Here is an 18,538-nt window from a genome sequence, read left to right as displayed (position 1 = left end):
ATATTGCCGATCAGTTTAACTAACGTGATGTATCAGCTCCCACATTTCTTGAAAATATTTGACAATATATTATCACTCCGTCACATATAAAACCAATCCGGACACACTAACAGGCATGATTCAAATCGAAAACATGCAAGGGTCTGTAAACATCGCCACGTGCTAGCCATGCATTCGAAGCTGAAGCGCCCGCAACATGGCGATGCGCGAAAGTGTTCAATATTCCGCTTAGCATCAGCGCGCTCTGTGAGTCTAGATAAGTAATATTAAAGTCTTTGGGAGTAAAGGCCGGGGCTGGCGCAGGGACTAATGCGCAAGATGGCGACTATACACGGGCTCCTATGGGACTAACTCCTCGGAGCTGGCGCTGGGGCTACTGCGCAAGATGGCCGCCACGCGCAATGCACCTCTTTTCTAGTTCTTATTCTTCTTCTTTATCTGTTTAATATCTAGGGTCCTCACTTTTACGGCCTGATGCCCTTCCCAACGCTATCTTCATTAGTAGGGCAATGGGTATTCTCGAGACGTTATTTTGAGTAGTAGGGCAAAGGAGATTAGCATAAGGAACACACCTAACCGCCAGGAGGAGCCTAACCTCAGTTTTACGACTGGATGCCTTTCCCGACGCCAATTGCACAAGATGCGACTATACACAGCTCCTTATTAGACGGCTTAAGGGCACTTGCCCAAGATGGCGGCTATCTAATTGTACAAGACGGCTGCTATACATAGGCTTTTATGAGACTCCCTAGGGACTCTTGCGCAAGATGGCGGCTAATTCTACAAGATGGGGGCTAACACAGCTACTTATGAAACGGCGTAAGGGCGCTTGCACAAGATGGCGGATATCTAATTGCACAAGATGGCTGCTATACATAGGCTCTTATGAGACGCCCTAGGGCCGCTTGCGCAAGATGGCGGCTATCTAATTCTACAAGATGGCGACTATACATAGCTTCTTATGAGACGGCCTAGGGGTGCTTGTGCAAGATGGCTGCTATACATAGGCTCTTATGAGACGCCCTAGGGACGCTTGAGCAAGATGGTGGCTGTACACAGGCTTTTATGAGACGGCTATGGGCGATTGCACAAGATGGCAGCTGCTCTTATGATCGGCTTAAGGACGCTTGCGCAAGATGGCGGCTATACATAGACTCTTATGAGACAGCCATAGGCCATTGCCAAAGATGGCGACTATACATGGACTCTTATGGAGAAAGATGGTGGGTATGGACGCTTGTGTAAGATGGCGGCTATACACAGGCTCTTATGAGGCCAACTCCTAGAACGTGGGTCAGAACAAGATCGCGGTTCTACACAAGCTCTTGTGGAGAAACCTGGCACAGGGGTGACATAGGAATTAAGGTGACGGTCTAAGGCTGATTGCGCAAGATGGCGGCCGCGTACACCTTCCTATAGAGCGTTTCAACCTTAAATTGCAGTACAGCAGTAATGGGATAATTCCGTCTCTTTCCTTCTCCCATGTTTTGCGGGTAGCGCTGTCCTACTCTAATGCAGCGGGTTTGCCAAATATCCGTGAATCAGAATGTTATCGGTTAAAATGGGCGAATATCGTGTTATGTACAGAATTTCAAGGCGCATTTGATGGCGTTAACAAAAAAATGTAAAAAAAAAAATAATAATTTAGTGTGAAAATGGTAATATAATGGAAAGTTTCGCCAAATGCAAAATCTTCATTGCATAGAACTTATAATGCCATAACTCCTATTTTATATTCATTATTTTCCTAATTTTTTCACTGCTGGTAAAGAAACATTTCAGCTCGATGTAGATAAGTTTATTTTTAAATTTAAATGATAACAAAATGCAATATATACGTTTATTTTCAGTCATGTTCAGGGAATTTTATGTGTAGGCACGAAAACGTCAGTCGCTGGCCAGCGTCTTTCCTATTGAATTTGCATGGGGGGTCAAAGCGAGGCAAATGGTCTTTAGACATGGAAGTTATTTTTAAAACAATCCCGAAGTTCCTATCTTGCTTAGTTATTAACTTGTGACAGGAAGAATATCTCCTTGAATTTTGGTTTCGCGCGTGACTCGGCTGGCTGTCTGGCTGGCTGGCTGGCTGGCTGGCTGAAGTACCGGTAGTGATCTCCCAAACATGCGCTTTAAACATTTCCAGACAGTCGCATGCAGTGCAGTGCTCATTTCGTCAGTAGTATGTATAATAGTGATTAAATACATATCAGTGACATATGTACAATTCTTGAGGGAAAGTGTATTTCGTTTGTGTGGTTCGTGAGTTCGTGCTCGTGCGTGGGGATCTAATTTCGAAGAAACTGTGCAGAAGGATCATGGCGTGGTTAAAAGCAAAGCAAACGCTCTTCGAATATGGAAGTTAATTTTTAAATCATACCTCAAGTCCCTATCTCGTTATCTCTTAATTTATGACAGGGAGAACGTCTCGTTTGTTTACGTTTCACGAGTGACTCGGCTGGCTGAGCTTTTAAATATACTGGCAGCCGTGTGCAGTGGTGTTAATTTAATCAGTATTATACGATTGATTAAATACAGATCAGTGAATGGCGTGTGGCCTCCGAAGAGACCGAGTGCAGGTCTTTCCAGTGTTGACGCCGCATAGGCGACCTGCGCGTCTATAAGAATGGGGCCCCTACCTGTGATTAATTCTAATGCTGAAGACGGCACACACATACACCTAGCCCCCGAGCCATTGGAATTAACCAATGAACGTTAAAATCCCCGACCCGGCCGGGAATCGAACCCCGGGCCCTCTGGACCAAAGGCCAGCACGCTAACCATTTAGCCATGGAAACGGACAAGATCAGTGATAAATGTATAGTTCTTGAGGACATGTGGATTGTGTTTGTGTAGTCTGTGTAGTTGTCAGTTCGTGCTCGTATGTATAGTTCTTAGTTCGAAGAAAAAGTGCAGAAGGACGTATAATGGATCGTCAAATTAAAAAGAAACGTTCCGTAGGTAAACTCAGCGGAAAACGAACGCAATATTATAATGAGTGTCCTGGATTATTTTTTAAAGACTGTGAATATGAGCAGCGCAATCAGTGAAACAGCTAAGGCTAGAGGTTGTTCCGAAAGAACAATCTATGCTATAAGGAAGGAACACACACATGGTCCTTTGGGAACTCTCGAAGAAGAAAAAAAGAGAAGAACGACAGAAAAAATAAATATGATGAAATTGTTAGAAGTGGATGCGTCGGGTGGTTCACTCTCTGTTATTTGCTAACATACCACCGACATTGAACGTGATTTTGAGTCGCGTAAATGGAGAAGATTCTTTGCCACGATTTTCCGAAACTATGTTGTATCTCTTCTTACATGATATAGGCTTCCGTTATTTAAGACGGGGTAATAAAGCAGCTTTCACTGAAACCGATGAAATTATTAATTGAAGGCACAGATATCTCAGGGAGATAAAACGTTTGAAGGCACACAAGAAAGCTATAATTTACACAGATGAATCGTGGGTAAATATTGGGCAGACAGTGACAAAAGAATGGAAGGATACGACAGTGAAAAGTGCACGGCAGGCCGCTTTTGAAGGGGTGAGTTCGGGACTTAGGCCACCGAAAAGCCGAGGACCGCGATTTGCCTTAGTCCACGCGGGTAATGAACATGGTTTTGTTCCAAATGCTGAACTAAAATTTTTATGCCATGAAAACATAAGACAATTGGACAAATTACGTGAACGAAGTAAAGAAAAATGAGAGAGTTTTGTGGAAAGCAGACGAATTAGAGGATGATGTCGACGATGAAAAGTTTTTAATACGACTTTCTTCATCGTCCGGATCATCCTCAAGTTCATCTCCCGAACCCGTTTCATCCAAAGCGGGAACATCAGGCCTTGCAGAAATGTTAGGTGTACGTCCAATGTCTGAGAACAACGCCAGTGATTAAGGTATGTTGTATTTATTTTACCATCCTACAAATATTCATGTATGAATGAATGAACTTAATTTACAAAATTACAAACGAAAAATGTGGAACTGTGACGCCCTGTTTGAGTCACACTCGAGCGTGATCTTCACGAGTCGATTTCGCAACAGCGCGCTCCATCTACGCTGTACTGCAATTTAAGGTTGGAACGCTCTATAGTGCTAGGGACCCCGAAGCAAGAAAGTCGCTATGCATTGGTTATATGAGACTAACTTTAAGGAGATGGACTAGGAGCTAATGGCGATACATTGTTCATATAGGCCTAACTGTACAGAGCTTCCTCAAGATGTATAGCCGCCATCTTGTGCTGTAGCTTCTAAGCTAGGTTTCTTCATAAGAGCCTGTGTATAACCGCCATCTTGTGCAGTAGAATGCATGTTTAAACTTGTTTGATAGAGACATAAAGCTATGCCTTCACAGAGGAGGAAGTCATAACAGCCAATGTATAGCAGCCATCTTGTGCAGTAGCCTCTAAGCTAGCTTTCTTCATAAGAGCCTGTGTGTAGCCGCCATCTTGTGCAATAGGTCTCCTCAGCCAGCTTTCTCCATGAGAGCAGTCGCCATCTGGTCTATACGAATAGAGTATAGCAGTTATCTTGCATAGTAACCCTTAGCTCAGTCCCTCGAAAGTTAGGCTGGTAAAACTAATAGGTCATAAGATACAAGTTGTGAGCCCCTGAGGCAGCCCTCTAGGTAAGGCATATACGAATACAGTATAGCAGTCATCTTGCATAGTAGCCCTTGTTTCATTTCTCGGATGTTAAGCTGATCAAACTAATAGATCATAAGTTAGAAGTTGTGAGTCCCTGAGGCAGCTCTGTACAGTTAGGCCTATAAGAACAATGCATCGCCATTAGCTCCTAGTCCATCTCCTTAGTCTCATATAACCAATGTATAGCGACGATCTTGCTTCGGGGTCCTTAGGACTAGGAAGTTGTACCCGGCCGCCATCTTGCGCAGTCAGCCTTAGACCGTCACTTTAATTCCTATGTCACCCCTGTGCCAGGTTTCTCCATAAGAGCCTATGTGTAGCCGCGATCTTGCTCTGACCTACGTCCTAGGAGTTAGCCTCATAAGAGCCTGTCCATAGCCATCATCTTTCTCCATAAGAGTCAATGTATAGTCGCCATCTTGTGCAATGGCCTATGGCTGTCTCATAAGAGCCTATGTATAGCCGCCATCTTGCGCAAGCGCCCTTAACCCGTCTCATAAGAGCAGCTGCCATCTTGTGCAATCGCCCATAGCCGTCTCATAAAAGCCTATGTATAGCCACCATCTTGCGCAAGCGTCCCTAGGGAGTCTCATAGGAGCCTATGTATAACAGCCATCTTGTGCAAACATCCATAGGCCGTCTCATAAGAAGCTATGTATAGTCGCCATCTTGTAAGAATTAGATAGCCGCCATCTTGCGCAAGGGGCCCTAGGGAGTCTCATAAGAGCCTATGTATAGCAGCCATCTTGTGCAATTAGATATCCGCCATCTTGTGCAAGCGCCCTTAAGCCGTTTCATAAGGAGCTGTGTTTAGCCCCCATCTTGTAGAATTAGATAGCCGCCATCTTGCGCAAGCGTCCCTAGGGAGTCTCATAAAAGCCTATGTATAGCAGCCGTCTTGTACAATTAGATAGCCGCCATCTTGCGTAAGCGCCCTTAAGCCGTCTCATAAGGAGCTGTGTATAGCCGCCATATTGTGCAATTGGCGTCGGGAAAGGCATCCAGTCGTAAAACTGAGGTTAGGCTCCTCCTGGCGGTTAGGTGTGTTCTCTTATGCTAATATCCTTTGCCCTACTACTCAAAATAACGTCTCGAGAATACCCATTGCCCTACTAATGAAGATAGCGTCGGGAAGGGCATCAGGCCGTAAAAGTGAGGACCATAGATATTAAACAGATAAAAGAAGAAGAATAAGAACTAGAAAAGAGGTACATTGCGCGTGGCGGCCATCTTGCGCATTAGCCCCTGCGCCTGCTCCGGCCTTTTCTGCCTACTATTGGAAAGTTTTGCTGGAATGTTCCGCCTCCACGTTCTCTAACACAAATCTCATATGGAGTGACCGGGATTTAAACCACATAACCCAGCGGTGAGAAGCCGGCGCGCTGCCGCCTCAGCCACGGAGGCGGTTATAGAGAAACTGTAAAAAACCGACCGTGGTGCTAAAATGATTCGTACTAGGTATAATGAGATAATTAGCAATTGCGTTCCTCACTGGACCAGAAAGTAATATAAATTCAAGTCTTCGACCTGCGGTGGTGCAGCTCCTTCCAGGCACACTCCAAGAGCATGTAGCTTTTAAACCACATAGCAGCCCTCCTGGCAGTCTTAAATTTGTACCTGTGCTGGGAATCAAATCTGGACCTCCGAGGGCGGCAGTTAAGAGCGCTAACCGTTACGAACGCCCTATTCCAGTACGACGTACCCTACAAGTAACACTCTTCCTAATACTCATACGCTCTAGTCGTGTTTTGAAAGTCTTCATTACTCAGCACCACCCATACCCGTACCTCAGCAGCTTGCGTACTACCACTAAATTGGACTGGGACTTCAGGGAGGCTACATTTTACTCTCTCCTGTACAAAGAGTCAGTTGCAAACACACTACGTCCATCAATAGAAATACGCAGGCTTAGTAGTTATAATATTCCAACCACTAATTCACTAAATCTCCACCCTCTTTAATTAACGCAGTTTGAAACATAAAAGGAAGACAACAATCAAAACAGTCAATACGCGTAATTGGACCAGGTGAGTATCCAGAGTTTTTAAAATATCTGAGAGTTTGTGTACTCTGTGAGGTTCTCCTCAGTCCTTTGAAAGAAGTAAGACTGTTTGTTTGTTTGTTATAGAAGAAATGAAAATACTAGAACTCTTTATTGTGCGACAAACGTATCTCTAACGCTTTGAAGAAACTGATCAAAGAAGATGGGAACAGAATTGTATATCTAATTTCCATAGACCTCAGCTGGAGAGAGGGAGTTAGTGAGGTTATTAGCGTCACGAGCGTCAGTTCATGTTTTTTAGGGTGTTGAGAAAAATAAAAGAGACATAACATACTATGTTACTTTAACGAATGAGATGAAAACGTGACAAATACTTTCCTGGGAAGTGCTCGAAGGAAATAAACTCATCAAAGAGAGATAGGAAACCCTTTAGGGAACAGCTCTAATGGCGTGTGTCAAGTATTGACATTTTATACTCAGAACACTGTGATATGTCTTAAACGAGACCACTACCGATTGTCGTACATAGATGATTATCGTACATAGATAATTATTTAGTCTACAAAGAATAATTAACAAGTAGGGTCTCTATTGGAAACTTTACTATATCTTATCCAGACTATCATTTTCAATTTTTTTCGACATTACAACAAGAAATGTTATAAATTAACTGGTAAATTATCAAGAAACTACCCAATCACATCGCCTTCTACTGTATCATTTATCATGTGTTATTTATTGAACTTTCTTTATAATGTTCATTTTGTGGCAATAATTCATTGGACAGGTATGGTAAGCGCAAATAACTCTAGAACGCGTAGAGTGGAAGCGGGAAAGTTCAGAGCAGATGACTCAGCAACAAAAGGTTCAGCGAGTAGGAACAAAACACAGCAGTGCAGCAGGTATAGTTTATGTTGGCGACCACACCGTAACGTCCGAATGTAAAATATTTTTATTCAATAAATGCAATCATAGGATAAAGAGATAAAGGACAAAGGGAAATATTTAAACTATTTACGTATATGCTGTATATAAATGAATGGTTCATGGTGTGGGTTACTGCAGACACATCCTAGTTCCTGAACCATGGACTACGGCTGAGTCGCCTAGAAAGTGGTTCTGAGATTCGGAATGCCAGTTGTTATGGAATAGGAGTGGGCATCTAGGGCATATTTCGATTCGTGGTCCTCCTTGTACTCAAGCGACTAGGATAATACAATCAACTAGTGGTCTCTAATTCGTTAGAGGAGAGATTCTCACCGGGACTATGTGTAAGTAGGGTAGCATCCTGCTTCACAGAATTTACCGAGCTCAGAATATTTTAAGCTAGCCTCGGACCTATGGCAGTGATGGAGTCCCACTTCCGTTTGGCAGACGAGAGACTCCTTGGAAAAGACTTGGCGGACGAAATGGAATTCGATGGGGAGCAATCAATATAAATGGGGATAATGGAAGAAAGGAAGTAGAACTAACTGCGTCAACAAAGAGTATGCGTCTGGATGTGTTAAGAGTTAATGATATTCGGGTAGGGAGTGATAACGAGGAAGAGAGAGGAGATTATAAATTGTCTTTAACAGATGTTCAAAAGTGAAGGGCAGAATGTGGGGTAGGAATGTTCATCGGAATACTATTGAAAACGACACCGATTCTGTCAGGCACGTAAATGAGCGAATTATGTGGGTAGATTTAAATGTTGCAGAAATTAGAATGAGAACTTTGTCATTCTATTCACCATGTGAGAGTGCAGATGAGGATGAAGTTGACAAATTTTATGAAGCATTGAGTGACATCGTAGTCAGGGTCAACATTAAGGATAGGACAGTCTAACTTAATTTTAAAGCTTTTCAATCTGTAGAAAACAATAATTGTGGTTAAGTGTAAGAGAGAGCCGTAAGCCCTAACTTTGCCACATACAAAGGCATAAATTAAAATAAATAAATAAATAAATAAATAAATAAATAAATAAATAAATAAATAAATAAATAAATAAATAAATAAATAAATAAATAAAATAAATAAATAAATAAAATTAAAACATATATACCATTATGACGTACCTGTAAAAATACACACTATTAAAGTTACATTCATTTAGTCGATACTGAAAAGTATGACTTCCTTCTTAACAAAATAGCGCTAATTGGCGGTTTCAGGGCGAGAATTGGAAATAGAACTGAAGGATATGAGACGGTGACGGGTAAATGTGAGGAAGATGTGGACTTCTGTGCTGAAATAGGATTTGCAGTTACGAATACATACTTCAAGTATAAGGCTACTCAGCGCTTTGCATGGGAGGGTAGGGTCACCAAATTCATAATGACTATGTCGTAATTTGCTTTCAATTACAGAAATATTTTAGAAATATGCAGGTATTCTAGAGGTGTTTCGATGATACGGACAATCGTCTGATCTTCATTGAACTACGTATCACTAGGATTATAATATAGAAAGGAAAATCTGTCTGCAGCAGTCGACCGATCGATGTGGTACGGTGTCTATTGTGCCACAGTGTGTAGGTGGACACAGTACGGTCAAGTAGGGATTACCTGTGGAGCCTGTGTTACTGTCCTGAATATATACAGTAATCCACCGTATATATCGGTTTTTAGGGACGTAAGTGTGCTTAATTAACCGAAAGGCACCGATAATCACCCATCAATCGACTTATAAGCTCGTAAAAAGGAATTTCATATTGTTATGCACATATTCATGATTCATACATTTCACATCACAAGAGAGTACTTGATTTTATTTATTCACTAGAAAGATACCCGTGCTTAGCTACGATTTTAAACTGAAAGTTATTATTCAAAGTTTAACACTTTGGGGAGTCCACTGTCGGCGGAGCCTGTAAAATACACCCTCAGTTCGTAAATCAAACGTTTTTTGGGGAATTATTATTTATTTTCTGATCTACCACTCATTTGAACCCCGTACTGAAGAACTGGAATGTTTAAACCCTATTTTATCTAACATCTATGACGTAAAAGCAGTCGACCTGTGAAAGTCTGATTTTATACGTCGAACAGTAAGGGAGGAATGAATGTGTTTTTAGTCGGTTAATATTTGAAAATTGTATGCGGTGTTTGTTGACTTTCGCAAAGCATTCGATTCTACAAGTAGGAAGTTGATCCTCCAGAAATTAAGAGAGATTTGCGGTCAAAACTGTTACATAAAATTGATAAAAAATATATTATCGGAAAATTATGTAAGAATTGATGATGACTTAACAAAGTCTAAGCCAATCTTACAGACTGTAGGAGTTCTTCAAGGAGATCCTTTGAGTCCACTACTCTTTAATGTCGCAACATATGACATAACGAAAGCCATCGTTACAGAGCAGACAAGTATCTATCTATACGCAGACGACATGGTAATTGTCGCGTCTTGTAGAGAAGAACTACAAACAGCACTTGATAGACTGTCAAAATGGTGTGAAGAGGCCGGTTTGGAAGTTAACAAAGAGAAAACAGTAGTGATGGTTTTTAGAAGAGGAGGAAAACGAGCGGCTGCAGATACTTTCTATTTTGAAGATTCTCTTCTAAATTCTGTGAACTCTTTCAAATACCTTGGAATAACTCTCCAAATGAACGGCAAAACATTCTCACCTCACGTGAAAGAAAGATCTCTTGCAGCAATAATTGCAATAAATGATATAGAGCACATCGACCAATTATCAATTGAGACAGCAATGAAACTGTTTCATCTAAAGATTACTCCAATTGCAACTTACGGTTTAGAACTAATATGGACCTTCTTGAAAAAGAAAGACCTAAAGGAATTAGAAAGGGTTAAAGCTACCTTCCTTAAACGAATCCTTTGTGTGACCAAATACACGCCTTCGAGACTTGTTTACGAACTGACAAGAGAACTGTTTTTCATCGAAGACCTACGGTTTTCTATGACCCTGCAATCGACGACAGAATACCAAGACTTCCTGCGTAATTTGAAATTTTAAAAGACAGAAATATGGAGTGACGTCTACACAACCGACGCAATGACTACAACTGACTGGCAACAAAGTTGTTTTGAACTGAGACACGCGGTGACCCGTGCAGCGGTCCACGGATTTCACCACAAGGCTTGTGCTACTCTCCGCTTTCACGATCCGAATAGTGACTGTGTATGTCGATGATGCAATAGACTTTGTGGCCGTTACCACGCTTTGGAGTGCCCAAAGAGAGCCTACTCTCTGAAAAGTCTCTGTAGTGAATAGTGCTATGTATTCTGTTCTTTTATTTGACCATTGGTTGCAATAAAGATTTATTACATTTGAAAATATTTATTAACATCTAGGACATAGAAGACCACCCTTCGTGTAAAATTTTAAGTTTGTGAATGAAACGGTTTCAGAGGAATAGATATTGTGTTTCTGAGAGTCAACCACCATCTAAACCCCTTAGAAGAGGAATATTTTGAAGTATAAGAAATTTTACACCGAGAACATAGAAGAAGAACCTTCTCGTAAAATTACAACTTTGTACGCCAAACGGTTTTGGAGGGATGAATAATTTCGTTTCCGGAGCTAACCACATTTAACACTGTAGGGATGGAACGTTTAAAAATCCTCGACCCGCCCGGGAATTGAAAGCGGATCCTTTGGATCAAAGGCCAGCACTTTAATCATTTAGCCATGGAATCGGACCTTGTCGATGATAATAACACATCATAGAAAGAGTGAAGTATGTGCCACTGAAAGTACTGTTAATATGGAGGCACTCTCCTAACTGGAAGCAGTATTGAATATTAATGACTTCAGCCTCGTAAGCCTACGAAAGAAAACCTATCATGCGCACATGAAGGGATATTTGAACTGTTCTACTCAACAGTCCTACAGTGGCAATAATTGACGGTGTTGTTTAATATGTAACTCACCCAGAAATTTACATTTCATGTGCAACAACCTGATATATCGCGAAGGAATGAATATCAATAGACTAATTTTAATTCGATCTGCTGGAAGAGTAGCGTTACAAAAATGTTGCAAAGTTTGGGCTGGGAAGACTTGGGAGAAAGCAGACGAGCTGCTCGACTAAGTGGTATGTTCCGAGCTGTCAGTGGAGAGATGGCGTGGGAGGACATCAGTAGACGAAGTCTGAGTGGTGTCTTTAAAAATAGGAAAGCTCACAATATGAAGATAAAGTTGGAATTCAAGAGGACAAATTGGGGCAAATATTCGTTTATAGGAAGGGGAGTTAGGGATTGGAATAACTTACCAAGGGAGATGTTCAATAAATTTCCAATTTCTTTGCAATCATTTAAGAAAAGGCTAGGAAAACAACAGATAGGGAATCTGCCACCTGGACGACTGCCCTAAATACAGATCAGTAGTGATTGATTGATTTGAAGAAGGAAAAGTTCAAGTAAAGAAATTCGACAAGAGAAAGTTACAGATAGAGTTCGTCCATTTAGCTATCAACGCGATCAGGTGTGCGGGTGGTAGATGTGTCGTTCACAAGCTTGAAGGGACACACGGATAACCGGAGTACAATTTCTGTGGCAGAACCCAATTCGAGAAGTTGCTGCGATTACGGGCGTTATCTATTTCAGTTGAAACAAATATCACTCTTTTGCTAAATAGTAATGTCGTTGCTTGGGTTATTAGTCCATAGACTGGTTTATGCATCTCTCCCTGCCACCCTATGCTGTGCTAATATTTTCATTTTTACATAACTACTTCATTCTACGTCTCTACTAATCTGTTTGTCATATTCATACCTTGGTCTATCCCTGTCTTTATTACCGCCTAAACTTCCCTCAACCCCAGTGTCGGCAGTCCTGAAGATGGTTTTGCGTGGTTTCCCATTTTCACACCAGGTGAGTGCTAGGGCTGTACCTTAATTAAGGCCACTGCCGCTTCCCTCCCACTCCTAGTCCTTTCCTGTCCCATTGTCCCCACAAGACCTATCTGTGTTGATGCAACATAAAGCATTTTCCCTCAAAAAACAAGTGAAGTTCTGAGTATCTTAAGATGTGTCCTATCATTCTGTCCCTTCTTCTGGTAAAAGTTTGCCAAATCGTTCTACTCTCACCAATTCATTGCATCACTTCATTCGTGATTCGATCTATCCATTTCGTTAGCATTCTTCTGCAACACTACATTTCAAAAGCGTCTATCTTCTTTCTTCTGAGCTAGTTATCGTCCACGTTTCAGATCCATACATTTCAACGTTCCAGACGAAAGTATTCAAAAATGTCTATCTAATTCCTATATCAATGTTCGAACTGAGCAAATTTATTTTCTTAAGAAAGGCCTTCCTTGCCTGTCCTAGTTCATCGTTCGCCGTTCATCAATGAGGTTTAATATATCTTTCGAGCTATCCACTGATTCTTACTTGATATTTATTACCTTGTTCCTAACATTTCTTCAGCAGCCCTAGCGGTACTGATTTCATTCTTCACGACTATCCACTCTTCATCTATTGTGTTTCTTTCAGCCTTTTCACTTAGCCCTTGTGCAACGTTCTTCCTTGAAACAATCCCTCATACTCTTTTTTTCAACGTTTGATCTTGTATTTATTCCTTTCTTGAATTTCTTCAATTTCTTCAACTTCAGATAACGTTTTATTACCACGAATTTGTGGTCAGTGTCCACGTAAGCTCCTGGGAAGCTCTTGCAATCCAGTCTGTGCCTAATAATAATAAAGTCCATTTGATACCTTGCAGTGTATACGTAGACAATACAGCCATCTTTTGTGATGTTTTAACCAAGAATTGGGAAGGAATGATTTATGATAGATGCAAAATTCAACCATCCGACTTCCTCTTTCAATTTGTCCCAATCCGAATTCTCCTACCGCATTACGTCCTCTTCCTTTTCCTACCACTGCATTCCTGTCTCCCATCACAATTAGATTCTCGTCTCCTTTCACGCATTGTATTAAATCTTCTTTATCTTCATAGGTTCGTTCGATTTCTTCCTCATCTGCTGAACATGTATGCATATAGACCTTCATTATTGTGATCGGCTTGGTGTCTATCTTGCCAACCTTGGCAACAATAATTCGTTCACAATGCTGGTCGTAGTGGTTTACCCGCTGCCCTATTTTCGTATTCATTATTGAACCAACTCCTGCATTTCTCCTGTTTAATTTTGTGTTGATAATTCTGAAGTCACTCGACCAAAATTTCTACTCTTCCTACCAACGTATTTCTTTTATATCAACTACATCTAACTTTAGTCCAACCATTTCCCTTTTCAGTTTCTGTAACCTATTACAAGTCAACGATTCAAACTTCCAACATTGCACGCTCCGACTCGTAGAATGCCAGTATACATCTTACTGATGTTTGCCCCCTCCCGTGTAGTCGCTATCCAGAGATCCGACTGCGGAATATTTTACATGAATATATATAGAGAGAGAGATGTCTGTCCTCGTGAATTAGTTACGACTGTAGTTTTCCGTTGCTTTCAGCCGTGTAACAGTGTCAACACAGCTAAACCATGTTAAATACAACCTGTGACAATAAAGTTCGGTGAATAGTCCTGTACTATCAACATAGATGAACAATACACGTTAGTGACCTTACTGTCCTTCGAAATAGTCCCCTCCGATAACTATGCACTGCTGATATCGGCGATACATGTCCTGGAAACTTTGCAAGAAGGCTTACTTTGGGATGGTCTTCAAAAGCCTCGTCACGTTTCGTTGGATGTCAGGAATATGGTCAAATCTCTTTCCTTTCAAAGCGAGTTTGAGTCGTGACTTTTCGGCTCTGACCTTTTACCGACGAGGGGATCCCGGAGAACGCCATTCCATGCTTTGCCGTTTCGTTTCAGGGTCATACCAGAGATACCAGGTTTCATCCTCAGTGACGATACAGTTTAAGAAATTTGGTGTCTCATCCGCCGTTTCGATAAAATCCTGTGAAGCCTCTAAACGTGCCTGCTTCTGATCGTCAGTCAAGTGATGTGGCACAAGACGAGACACTTTTGAGTAACGATTTGTCGCACGGATTCACGGTTAATCTGCAGTTCATCCGCTATCATGCGCACAGTTAATCGCCGATCGTTGGTATTAATGTCCTCACATTCTCAATGTTTTCGTCACTGACGGTGGTCGCCGGTCTTCCGCTACGGGGATTGTCAGAAACACTTTCCCGGCCTCCTCGAAAACGGGCGAACCACTCGTAAACACACTTCAAGGACAGTGCATGATCTTCATAAACACGTACCAGCATCACATACGTTTCTTTCGGTGTCTTGCCAAGCTTAAAACAAAACTGTACATTGATCTTTTCGTCGTTCATGTTCCTGTTCACAGTACAGAACCAACGCACTAAACACGCACTGTGTCAAACAGCTCTTACACGGCACACACACCATGCTCAACTGAACAACGTTGGGAGCAGGTGGTCAAAACCTGCTGCCACGCGGGTGCAGCGTTGCGTGTCGCCAGTGTTGCCGGATCGACCGTTCTGACTTCATTCACCGAAATTTATTGTCACAGGTTGTATTATGGCAGGGCCAAATCAGTCGATCATCCAGACTGCCGCCCCTACAACTTCCGAAAGTCAGCTACCCCCCGCTCCCCGCCATGCTCCCCTTTCGATGAACCATTCGTTAGGAAGGTCTCCCGACGGATACCCATCCGATATGGTTGCACCTACGGCTCTGCTATGTGCTTCATTCGGAAGTGCAATCCTCTCCACCGCAGCTATGTTACATGGTTCACAGGAGAGGAAATAGTGATATTTAATCAGAAATGTATATGTCGGTGTATTGAGCGCGTAAACAAGTTTTAGTGGAAAATTAACATTACATTGCGGTACAGAGGCCGATTCACAAAAGGCGTAATTGAGGATGCTCATACCGATAAAGCGGATCAAGAAATTTTGTAAAAGTCCATTGTGATCGGGGCTGAATGGAGCAGTGAATACAGGGAACGCCTGAAAACAGAGAGCGTGGACCCCGCTCAGCCGGGTACGATCGCTACCAGTAGTATAAAATACACGGGTTCTGCTACCGCCTCCGCCTCAGGCCCCTGAGAGAGGCCTCCATCTCATGGAATGTGCAGACAGAGTGCACGTTTAACCTCGTGTGACCTTACTTGAAAAGTAGGGCGGTTGGCTTAACTACACATGACCTTACGCTGGCTACGTGTCCGTGACCTTACAGTTCTCGGGTTCGACCCCAAGCCTAAAGGCGTTACCGTACAGACCCTAGTTCGAAGCCTAAGAGTACAAGCTATAACCGAAGAAAATTAAAGTTCGATGTCCGGACTAACTGCAAAAAACTGCAGGCCTAACGTGATGCTGACCATGCGGTAACCTAACCTCCCAGGCTAACCGAACACGAGTGTAAGCTTAACAGAATTCAAGTTCGATACCCGGACTAACTGCATAAAAGTGCAAGTATAACGTTACGGTGATCACACTCAACCTAACTCACATCCTGGCAAAACGTGCAGGCTTAACGTTACGCTGACTAGGCGTTAACCTAACCGGTTACCCTTCTCTACAATCTGGCTAAAACTTCAGGCTTATTCTTCCGCTGACCACGCGTCAACCTAACTTAACCTTCCCGGACTTGGAGCTGAACTTGGAACAAGGTGGTGGCTATAAGGCTTAATACGTATGCTTTATTCATAGGGGGCGTAAAATGGAAAGCGAATTAAGGGAGCTTGGAGCTGAACTTGGAACAAGATGGCGGCTATAATGATGAGTACGTATGCTTTATTCATAAGGGCGTAATGACGGAAGGTGACTTCGGGTGCTCAGAGCCGAACTAGGAACAAGATGGCTGCTGCACATTGTAGTAATGGGACTAGGGAGATAGTGTAAGGCTTAATACATGCACTTTATTGATAGGGGCCGTAACATTTAGGAAGCATCTTTGGGGGGGGGGGGGGCCTCGAAGCTGAACCTAACCTGGCTGAAGAGTCAAATACCCTAGCATATGTGCTGATGCGTAACGCGCTGTTAGGAATCGAATACTAGATGCACCGAAGACTAGTGTAACAAAACAGCTCGATACGGTATAGAAAAAGGAATGCTGAAAAAGTGTTATGAAGCAGATAGGGTTACTAATCTAGCAAAAACTTGAGAATGTAGCTTTTGATGCATTTAGCCAGGTGCTCGTACATGTCATCACCCCGGTCTGCGTGTGAAAAATTATGCATACGTTTGAACTTTGGATTGATAAAACTTGTGACAGTTTATAAGACTCAAATCCTCCTCAGGTGGCGGCTACACATAGTTTTAACGGGACTATGGAGGTTGTGCAAAGGCTAAAACGTACGCATTGCTCACATGACCGTAACGTTTGTGTGATACCTCAGAGACTCTGAGCTGAACTTGGAATTACGAACAAGATGGCGACAAAACATTGTTTGGGACTAGGGAGGTGGTGCAAGAATATTAGGTTTGCATTGCTTGTATGGATGTAATGTTGAAGGGCGATCTGAGAGGCTCGGAACTGAGCAACTGCAGAGTCAGCTGCTGACGCGGACCGCTCTGTTGTGCCGGCCACCGGATCCGAAGATAGTGGATTCAAACCTGGCAGAGGTAGTCGGATTTTCGGAGGTAGGAAAAAAGTCTATTCGACATTCCATGTCGTACGATTTCGGCATGTGAAAGATCTCTAGTGACACATTTGGTGTTTACTCGAAAGAATTAATTTCTAATCATTTTTGTCTTAACATATTTTCTTGTATAGGTTATAATAACAGAGATAATCGTGAATTTATATTGTCGAGCTGCTAGAAAATGGTTGAACAGAATGTAAAGGTCAGGAATAAAGTGTAGTCGTGTAACCGAGTTTCAAATCTACCAGCTCGAAAAGTTAAAATAAAAAATTCAGTGTTCCAAAAGCAACAGAGCGGTCCGCATCAGCATAAATGCTACCGCACTTGACTCTAACTCTGAGATCGCCCTCCTACCTTACATCCATGTAAGCAATGCAAACCTATTATTCCTTACACCGCCTCCCTAGTCCCATGCAATGTTTTATCGCCATCTTGTTCGTAATTCCAAGTTTAGCTCCAAGTCTCTGAGGTATGCCACCAATGTTACACCCATGTGAGCAATGCGTACGTGTTAGCCCTTGCACAACCTCCATAGTCCCGTTAAAACTATGTGGAGCCGCCACTTGAGGAGGAGGATTTGAGTCTTATAAACTGTCACAGGTTTTAGCAATCCAAAGTTCAAACGTATTCAGACCGGGGTGATGACATGTATGAGCACCTGGCTAAATGCATCAAAAGCTACATTCTCAAGTTTTTGCTAAGTTAGTAACCCTATCTGCTTGTAGAAACAATTTTGCTAAGACGTGACATTGTTCGCTTCATAACACTTTTTTCAGCATTCCTTTTTCTATACCGGATCGAGCTCTTTGGTTACTCTAGTCTTCGGTGCACCTAGTATTCGATTCCTAACAGCCCCTTACGCATCAGCTCACATGCTAGCGCATTTGACTCTTCAGTCGCTCATCTTCGAGCACCAAAGATGCTTCCCAAATGTTACGCCCCTATGAATAAAGCACATATATTAATATTTACGCCATATCCCCAGTCCCATGTGTAGCCGCCTTCTTGTTCCGAATTGAGCTTCCAACGTTGCGGCCCCTATGAATAAAGCACATCTGGTAAGCCTTAAGCCATCTACCTAGTCCTATCAGTACAATGTGTAGTCGCCATCTTGTTCCAATTTCAGCTCCCAGCAAGCTCAGCATCAAAGCCCCTGGGCCATGTCTTATCTTATCTAGTTAGGTTAAGCCTACACTTTTTAGCTAGGGTGTAGGGAAGGGCAACCGTTTAGATTAAATAAAGCACATCTATTAAGCCTTACGCCATCTCCCTAGTCCTATCAGTACAATATGTAGCCGTAATCTTGTTCCAATTTCAGCTCCCACCAAGCTCAGTATCAAAGCCCCCGGGCAATGTCTCATCT

Source organism: Anabrus simplex, chromosome 1, assembly GCF_040414725.1.
Source record: "Anabrus simplex isolate iqAnaSimp1 chromosome 1, ASM4041472v1, whole genome shotgun sequence".
Taxonomy (NCBI): domain Eukaryota; kingdom Metazoa; phylum Arthropoda; class Insecta; order Orthoptera; family Tettigoniidae; genus Anabrus; species Anabrus simplex.
The sequence above is the reverse complement of the archived record's forward strand: the minus strand, read 5'-3'. Positions refer to the sequence as shown.